General features: G+C 38.5%; 1 long non-coding RNA gene across 1 annotated transcript; it reads right to left on the reverse strand.

Moving 5' to 3' along the window:
- Positions 1 to 1,910: 1,910 nt before the first annotated feature.
- Positions 1,911 to 6,566, reverse strand: LOC116323673. The gene is made up of 4 exons (XR_005613387.1): positions 6,260 to 6,566; positions 5,587 to 5,616; positions 4,142 to 4,218; positions 1,911 to 2,274 (listed from the first exon to the last, which is right to left on the reverse strand). It is a non-coding gene; the product is annotated as an uncharacterized LOC116323673 (long non-coding RNA).
- Positions 6,567 to 7,132: the final 566 nt, after the last annotated feature.

Consider the following 7,132-nt stretch of genomic DNA (forward strand, 5'->3'; position numbering starts at 1 on the left):
AACAAAAGTACATAATCATTAGAATACTCGTTACAAAAATAAACTTCAATCATGATACCATGAGAGTGTCATAGTGAAATGTAAAAGAAAAGAGTGGAATAGAGGCTTCGGGAACACTTGGAAGTGCTATAAAACAATCTTCATAAGTAGATTGACAGGGTTATTGAAACAAAAAACAACAACCAACCAACCAGCGTTTAAATATGCAGCATAATATAGGAAGGAACGTCGATACACCAATCAAAATGTAGGGGTGGTACCTTCAATTTAATTGGGTCAAAAGCAATTTGAACTGGATCAGTATAAGTGATTTTTCAGACTTGATCCGGTTCTAATTCCATTCTAATTGTGTTAATTACTTCCTTTTATACTTAGACATTCTTTCTTTGCATTCCTTTTGATATTTTATTTTTCATATTATTTTTCTTTTGTTCTTTTTCCAAATATATTTTGTGCATTTCCAGGTTGATTATTGTTTCCTATAACCTCAAAGCGTTTTATTTACTGCAGGCGTCTGTCCAATCAACTCTTGACCTTCTCTGTGCACCTTGCATGTGGGTGAAGCTGTGCCAGGAGACGTTTGGCTAAAAGAACACAAGAGTGTACTTACAAAGCCTGCTTTGAAGAAGGTTGAAGGATTGTCCCCAGGATGATTGGAAGCCCTCTGAGCACCTGTGTCCGGATTGCAGTTGGGTCAGTAGTCTTTGGGAATGAAACAGAATAACAAATTAGACGACTAAAATAAAACAAAATAACTTATCAGTAAGAAAGCTACTGATCAACAATAAACTGAATTACACAAACTATAGACTGGGACTATGATGTTTGTAAAACCTGTAAAGAACAATACTAAACATAATTTGTATGAACTTACATTGGTCTGTTGTGAAATCTGAGTCAACAACTGTCCAACATTCCCTCTCTTGGAACGAAATAACTCAAGGAAACGAGGACTGTGCCGATCGATGTTCTCATAAAATTCCTGCTTGAGGTTCTTGCCCACAATCCTGCTGAACTCCATGAACACCTGAAAAATACAGAAAGAGAGAGAGAGTAAAAAAAAAGCACTTAACATAACCAACCTGTACAAGACAAGCCATCTGCAAAGTAGAGCTGGAGAAACAGCCATGAATGTCATTTTGTGGAATTTTAAGTTTTGATGTTTCTATGTATAAACGACATGCTCCACATTAAAGTCATCCATGTTTTCCTTAAAGGGGTCAAAAGAAATCGACATCTAGGCACATTATATAAAACACAGATAGTTATTAGTTATCTTTGCTTTTGTGAACATACCTGATCTTCTGTGAAGAGGGCAGGCCAGCGTTTCACCATCATGTTTATGGGGGGTTCAGAGTCCACAACCTCTTTTCTTCTCAAAGCAAAAGTCTGATCCATCTTTTGTTTTACAAGAAGTCCATTTGGGGTTCTCTTCTGCATTTCATCAGCCAAGTCCTTACGGGCCTCTTCCAGGGCAGCTTGATCAAATCCATCCGGAAAGTTGGGCAAGTAGTTGATTTCACCTTTCTTTGCCTTTTTATCCGCTTGTTTGCTGGTTGTCCATCTGATGAATGCCTTCCCCGCTTACCGGCATTTACTGCAACATCAAGGCATCCTGATTGCCTGCGCTTTGTTCTATAATTTCCCATTTTATGCTTTAGACTATTTTTCCAACCACAACAGCGAGTGACAGAGCCTCGCTCCTGGAGACAGGGGTGTTTGTTTATCAGTGCTGTTGCAACACTTTCAAACTGAGCAGCAGTTGGGTATGCTGTGTAGCTATACATGCTTTCTGCCAGTCTCTCTAGTATCTCATGTTTCAGCTCTTTTGAGACCTTAAGGTGTGTTCCTTCACTCATAAACAGCAAATCTGCTTGCCTCAGTCTATACTCCACATCAACAGAAAAATGTTGGAATGTCAAAAAATTCTGGCCATGGTTCACGTCGATCCTGAGGTGAATGTGAGAGTATCTCTGTATCTGCAGTACTTGTGTCGCTAAAGACGTCATCAGATGAGACAGGCACCAGGTCAAAGACAGGCAGGACTTTAATGGTTGGTTTTTCTGGAAGTTCTTGAAGATCTGTTAGATTACATAGTTCATTATTGAATTCAGGGTCTTGGAATTGGAGACTGAAGTTGTATTGAAGTCCCAGTGACTCTCGAAGCTTGGTTATCAAGTCTTTTACTGTAGAAGGCCTTGAATGTAGGATGACTTTCCTTATATCTGCCTCTGTTAGAATGACTCTCATGGTCATTTTCTGGTTTGCAGTCATCTTGGAAATAGAAACAACAATTAGAATATAACTTTACATATATAAAAAAGGAATTTAACGGCTAAACAATCACTATGTGCATCACAAAAATAGTTGATTAATGCATTTGTTGCCTAAATTCAGTACACTTTTTTCCTTCAGAAGAAACATCACTATGAAAATAATTAAGATAACTTAAATGATAGAAGTGTTTATGATTTCAAGTCAAAATATTTGAGAGCATCATACTGGGCTTTGGAAAACACTGAACAAGCTGAACTATCACCAACACAGAAACAAGTTATGAGTACTATCCAGAGGGGGAAAAACTATGGATGTCCATGAGATTGAAGTTGTACATCCAATAAATGTGTGTTGTTTTTGTTGGTGTTGCTTGTGTCTGTGTGGTACATGACTTTGTTGTTTGTCTTGGTGTTCTATGTAAGATAAGAAAATTATGATTTATCCTGAGATTTAAGTGGTAATTCCATTTTTAGTCTATTTCTATAGAAGCCCCCTACTCAAATGTACAAGAAAAACATTTACTAAAATAGTCAGACATTTATGAAAAATATAAAACCCTTCTCAGACTGTATTATTATATATTTCATCATGAGCTCTAAAATTAGACAAAAACCTTACAGTCTAGACTGATTGCAGAAACCACACTTTTGCTTTTTAGCATATAATATGACGCTTGAGGGTCACTACTAAATGTTGACCATATGTGTATGCTGGAAGAGGGAACACATCATTTAGATCTTTCAGCTGCACCACACACAGAGAGGGGTTCCTGCTGTCACAGATGAGTTCAAAAGACCTCAGATGCTCGTGGTACCAAGCAGTCATCTCATTACAAATAAACAGGATCTCGGTGTTGAGTGCCACTATCTGTTTGATCTGCCTAAATGAAGGTAGCCCAGCGCATGAACCAACAGAGACTATCATGCCAGAACGATATGTAACTCCATCTACAGAGACTGATGATGCAACAAGCACTGATGTGAGCTGAGGAACTTTCCGGCAGAAAACCTGTTGGACATCCTCAGGATAAGATCTGATTGATGCTGTAGTGACCTTGTCCATTTCAACTGATGGCCTGAAAAATGAACTTGTGTCCAAATAGTAAGCCATCATTTTCTGATGCTTAACAGCCAATGTCAGAGCTACATTTTTTGAAGTTGTGGGCATTACGTATGACCCGTTTGAAGAATTTGTGTTTCCCCTCAAATCGCATTGTCCAAACGTCTGAAAGGGGACCAAATGCTTTGATCAGCTCGGGGTAATGCTCGAGGTAGTGATGTTTTGGCCGTAATCTAAAATCTGGGAATGTTGTTTGCAACAATTCTCTGTGTTCTGACACTTTGCAGTCAAGGAAATGTACTGACTCTTCAGTGTGCTTTGTTGCAACAGCCAACTCAACAATCTCTTTTAGGAGCAGTAAAATGTTCCATGCATCGTCTCCCTCAGGGACTTTATGGCCAATGATAAGTGGGAGCAGCCTAAGTAGAGCCCAGTTCTCATGGCCATTGCCACCAATGGTCCCTTTGGTAGAGAAGCTGTGGGAAATTGGCTGAGGCTGGTCAGTTTTGTCATCAAAGGCATATTCAAAAGCTTTTATAGCATAGTTCAGTGTGTCTATGGTAAAATATTTTTAGAAATCATGTTTGAAATGCAGAGTGATAGCTCAACAGGAACAATCCTTCCAAAAGGTCATGGAGGATGTCGGGGGATACCCATGGACAACGTGAAAATGCTCCAGACCATCAGTCAGTACACACTCTCCTTTAACACCATATTGTTTTGCCTTAGTAGGATCCTGCTTTACCTCCTGCACCTGCTGATTGTGAGCATCAATAGTGCGGGGTTCAAAAGCACCTGAATTTACCTCTTTGGCTTGCATCTCGTCCCTTGTTGCCATGCAGAACCTGCAGAATCTGTCCACCGTAAAGCTTTCGAAGAATCCTGCCAGAGAATGAGCAGCCAGGTTATCTGCAGCCACATATACAACTGTCCCTTTAACACATTCTCCCAACTTCTCAACATAGACACCATGTTGCTCCAAAGAAGCTAGATCTTGAATGAGTGGGTGGAGAATTTTTGCATAGCCAAATTCTTTCACATAAGAGGCTTTACACAAGACAGCAAGCTGGATGGAGTGGAGTGTGGATCTGTACTTTGATGGGACATTAGCTATCACCCAATACACTGCACTCATTTTGTGTTTCTTTCTAGATGTTCCCAAAGGGTTGGACACTTCAAAATCATCTGTATATAGTCCAACAGCGATTTTGAATTCATCCCCTTTAAGGAGGTCATTTTCATTACAGTATGTACCATCTCTGTATGAACTGTACTCATGTTGCACATGCTTTTGGATGGAAAGAGCTTTATCCAAAATGTCTGCCCTACTCAACATCTTCTGTAGCATTGGATGCAAAGGTACATATACAGCACTACATTTTTTTCCTCTTTCAATAAGGTACTCTACTGGTTTAACCTCTGTAAAGTTTTTATTCACATATGCTGCTCTCCTTTTTGTAGTTGATAAGGGGCCATTCTTGCCACAGAATTTCATCATTACATTACCCTTTTCAGCAGCCCTTACTAATTCTTCCACAACAGAATCTTCCACATTTGTATGTGGTTTGAGAATTTCCTTGACTGCATTATGCAGCAGTGGCTGGGCTAGTTCACAAATCTGTAGCAGCTGTTTTATAACTTCTTGTACTGTATTTTCTGGAATGTGTAGCACTGTTTGCATCTTTAAAAAAGAGCAGCAAGATTGTGCTCCAGCTGTTTTTCTAAATCATGAAGATCTTCATTGGTAGAGTCCTCATTGTCTTCCGATTCGGAGGTGTCATTGGGAGGCTCGTGATATTCTTGTGCCATTTCATTAGTTACATTACCAGCAACAATTTCCGGCCTGAACATCCTCCAGTCGAGTGTTCTGTGCTCTTTACTTCTGTGTGCATTAAATGTAGAATACACACTGGTGTGAAAGTTGCAGCCATTAAATGGACACTGGACTCTGTGATTTACCTTCAAATGTGTACTGCGCAAGTGAGTGAGGAAGACTGCTTCTGTGCAGGGTGCAGAAAAGTCACATGACTGACACTGAAAGGTTACTTGTGCAGTATATATTGGCTGTGGAACCTGGGTTTTTGGTGGATCTTTGCTAAGTGAACCTTGAGTGCATTCATGGAGTTGAATGTGCACACACATTCTTGGTGTAAGCAGGGAAATGGGGCTGTTCTTCCATAGTTTCCGTGTTTTAACCGGTAATGTTTTAAAAGGTAACCCTTTTCTCACACATAAACTCACAATACTTACACTTCCACAGCATCTTCACAACACAAGGATCTGTAAAACATAAAACAAGAAAACTATCAGACCAAAATAATATTGCTGTATAACACAAAAAGTAATAGAACCAAAATATATGTGTTACCATAAAACTGGCACGTAAATAGGTAAGAGAGAGTGAGGGAGAACGAGAACAGAGTTCCTACAGGTTAGTTAGTCTTTTAAGACCTTTTATGTTAAAAATGAAAGGTGGCAGTATGTGTAAAAGTTGATAACAAGCCAAGCAGAGTTGTGAAAAATTAAAGAACACTTCAGAAGGCCACAAGAAAGTTTGTCTAACAATGTTGTTTTTAACGTTGTTACATTTTTTTTAATGTTAATCATTTCTCTAAGACATCGTGTTCTGAGTTTCTGACCTGGGTCATCATAGTGTTCTAAATCGTTGATTCAGCAAATATAAACTTATGTTACCCTATATATCAAAGTAATTGTGGTTGACAAATTAAACTGACTAAATCTAACTTTATTATTCTGCTGACAATAATAGATGGACTCTAGCTAGCAATAAGTAGCCTATATATTACCGATATGCACCAAGTTTAAACCGTACAGTAAGTGACAGCGTCAAAAAATACCTCCAAGCTTTTTGGTGTTGCATGTTCCAACAAAGATATTTATACTACTTATTTTACATACTAACCGTTCAAGGCGTTCAATGCTGCTGAGAAAATGTCGGCAACAGTCTGCTTTCTTCCCTCCCGCAGAGTCCGCGTTGAATCCGTTGCAGAGGCCTTGTGGGGCGCCCAGTGAAGTTTTGAATTAGGCCCCTCCCCTTTGTTATAAAACTAAACACACCAAGTTAATTCTACTAAACCGGATTAGTGGCACTTACTATTTCAGCTAAAAAGTACAATTAACTAATGTTGTTTAGTAATGATAGCAGGTTTTTACAAAACATAACAGTATAAGTAATGATCACTCAGAAGTTTAACTAGAAACAAAATCTGGGTTTACAGTGTAGGCCAACTTATTAACTCATGTCCACCAGGGCTTATTACATTGTCGTGAAGTTTGAAAATGTTCCATAAAAAGTTTTGGCTAATATAGGTTTTACTGATTTTTCACATTTGATGTGAGTTTGACCTTAACCAATTTTTGACAAAAAATAAGAGCTCAAGCTCTTATTGGTATCCATTATCGCGCAACGTTTGAAAATGATGTCTTGAAAACTGTGGACACTAGGCTGCTAACAAACAGGCAGACGGACAAACAAACTGATTACATACTCCCTCCTTTTGGGGGGAGAAAAAACAGTCATGCAGAGCATGTTTAACAGTGGGCTGCCTGACTTTCAAAATTATTTTTTTTCTTCTCTGGAAAACATTCACTATACTATATATTTAAGTGCATGTCTGTCTATATGATTATGTTTTATTTTTTATTTTTCTTTTGGGACTTTGTAAAAAGGAAAAAAAGAAGAAGAAGGAAAGAAAAAAAATGTAATCATTACTTACAAGAAATCTACTACTAAGCATCACATTTCAAAATGATCTGCCAGGTTCAAGTCAACGTA

This window comes from Oreochromis aureus, linkage group 1 (genome assembly GCF_013358895.1).
Source record: "Oreochromis aureus strain Israel breed Guangdong linkage group 1, ZZ_aureus, whole genome shotgun sequence".
Taxonomy (NCBI): domain Eukaryota; kingdom Metazoa; phylum Chordata; class Actinopteri; order Cichliformes; family Cichlidae; genus Oreochromis; species Oreochromis aureus.